Genomic DNA, 2,854 nt, shown 5'->3' with positions numbered 1-2,854 from the left:
TCCGGCTATGTGTGTGTGATTTTTGGTTATTATTTATTAGTTTTAATGAAGTACATATTGTAAGCTGTAGTGCAGAGTAGTGGTAAGGTACATGTATTAGTGCGCACTTCTGTAATTGCTTCTGTAATTAAACACACTTCTGTAATCACTGTTTATTGTATGGTTTTAAAATGATGAGAGAAAAAAAGGGGGGGGGGGTGGGGAACTAATACATAAGGTGCACAGGATTATAAGGTGCATTGAGCAACACTAGTAAGGGTGCCTACATTGAAGTGAGTAAAGGTGTTGCCTCTCTAATGGGGAAGCTGGGGAAAGCGTATAAGTAAATAAAACTAATTCTTAAAAGAAAACAAGCGCTCAATATTAATCTCTCCTGAAAACTGTTCATTATGGTGAGTAAAGCACTTCCATTAATTTACAGTAAGCTTAGAATTCCAGTTATTGTCTAAGGGCGAGCGCTAAAAGCGTCCCGGTTAGCAGCGATAGCCAGCCCTAATTAGCAGCACTAGTCAGCCCCGATTAGCAGCGCTAGCCAGCCACGGTTAGCAGCGCTCATCAGTCCCGGTTAGCAGAGCTAGCCAGTCCCGGTTAGCGGCGCTAGCCGGCCCCGGTTAGCAGCGCTTGCCAGTTCTAGTTAGCAGCGCTAGCCAGCCCCGGTTAGCAAGCTATTAGCCACCCTCTCCTGAAAACTGTTTACTTGGGTGAGTAAAGCGCTTCCATTTATTTACAGTTAGCTTAGAATTCCAGTTATTGTCCAAGGGCGAGCGCTAACAGCGTCCCGGTTAGCAGCGATAGCCAGCCCTAATTAGCAGCACTAGTCAGCCTCGATTACCAGCGCTAGCCAGTTCTAGTTAGCAGCGCTAGCCAGTCCCGGTTAGCAGCGCTAGCCAGTTCTAGTTAACAGCGCTAGCCAGCCCCGGCTAGCAGCGCTAGCCAGTCCCGGTTAGCAGCGCTAGCCAGCCCCGGTTAGCAGAGCCAATCAGCCCCGGTAAGCAAGCTATTAGCCACCCACGGTTAGCAGATATTGATACCAATGACCGCAATAAAACCTATTTTAAAGAATAGGAAAGGAAAGGTTTATAAAAAAAAATAAGCAGGACTGGTATGTTTCACAACTTCAGAAAACAAGGAAAACATTTCAGCTATTAATGAAAAAAGTATATGGTTTGGGGTTCTTTAAAACACTGAAGAACACAGTGAAACTCAGCTGAGGGTCTGTAAATCTCTGTAGATACAACACTGGAGCTTAAAGCTCACCTTCCGCGAAAATCCGATTTTTCTTGTTTTTTGTGGAATACAGTAGGTCTCTCCGAGTTGAATGTGTACACCTGCACTTTAAACTGTTTTGCAGCCCCCATTGTCTGCAGGAGCTAAGCAAAGAAATCCCCCCTCCCCCCCTCCGAAAAACGGGTGAATTTTGAATTATCTTTCTGCCTACGTAGGCAGAAACTCACAGACCAGCCCACCTTGGCTCGAGAAACTCCCAGAGGCGGAGCTGAAGCGACGCAACATCACCGCTCATCAGTTAGGAGGTGGGAGGCAGTGAGCGGCAGAGCGGTGGAGGGGCGTCGCAGTGCTCCTAGCCAATCAGAGGAGAGATATTTGCATGCTGTTTGCATGATATTCATGAGCAAAGCTGGAATCCGGTCATTTTGGACACACCCCTAAAACGGATCCATGTTTTTGCTCATTTTCATGCGATTTGCACTACTATGCTATCACACTGGATATCTTAAGTTTTACATATAGCACAATGACCAGTCAGGGCTTAAACTGAAGTAGACACTTGGGACAAAACAGTAATTCACTTTCAAGAGGTAATTTTCATTATTTAGGATCTATTTGAGAACATTAAATGCAGAGGAAAATGTAAAAAAAACAAAAAGCGCCTATTATATTTTGAGTTTATAGTGTGTGTATGGATGTTGGTGATGATTAGCTAATCATTCTCTACATTTCCTGGTTTATTAGGGTCTTGTCAAACAAAGTACAAAATTTGAAAACATTATTTTAACAGCATGGAAATTTATACTGCATTATATATAAGGTGTCCACCAGGCGTCACCAAAGGCTTAAAAACCTCTCCAGAGCGCCCCAGTCTGATACAGAGGTGAATCTGTCTCTATAAAACAACATTTTAATATTTTTTTGTTTCTTTGTGATAAAATAAATTAATGTGAGTCCATCTCAGGGTAATATTAATATTTTTTTGATGAAATGACACATAAAATCACATGTTTGCGCGCTGTGTGCGCTAAGGAGTTTTAGCGTATGGAGAGGGGTGTTTTTTTTGTGACTTGGTGACGGTTTGGCATGCCCCTCCCCCAGCCATTCGGAGACCAATCAGGGCAAATTACGTATCAGTGTTTTCGTCTAAGGGTGGACTATTGGTTGAAATAGGTGTCAATCACTTTTGTGACGCTGGAAAAAGCCTATGATCTGATTTGATTGGACAGCCCTGAACACCAGCGCGATCCAGCGCTCACGCCATTGGTTCAAAAGACGATCACTCAAGAAAAGTAGTGGATTGTAGACCAATAAAAACCACTGAATCTAGAAGAGGACACCCTTAGCTTTGTATTCACGTACAACTTTACGGAAAATATTCCATTGTGTAGTCGCTGGGAGCTTGAGAATACGACGTTACGGCTGCGCTGAAACTAAACGCATGTTTTTGAGGAGCCGTGAGCAGGCAAATAAAGGACTTTATGGATATTTTACCTGCGGTTCAGTGCTGTATTGTGGATGCTGTGATAGTAAGTGAATTTTCAATAATATAATATGATGTTATTTTATACACTAATATTATTTTATAAGGCTATTTTGTTGGGGAGGCGTGTTTCTCGTGTAAACA

The sequence above is a fragment of the Astyanax mexicanus genome, chromosome 12, assembly GCF_023375975.1.
Source record: "Astyanax mexicanus isolate ESR-SI-001 chromosome 12, AstMex3_surface, whole genome shotgun sequence".
Lineage (NCBI taxonomy): Eukaryota > Metazoa > Chordata > Actinopteri > Characiformes > Acestrorhamphidae > Astyanax > Astyanax mexicanus.
Note: the sequence above shows the minus strand (reverse complement) of the source record.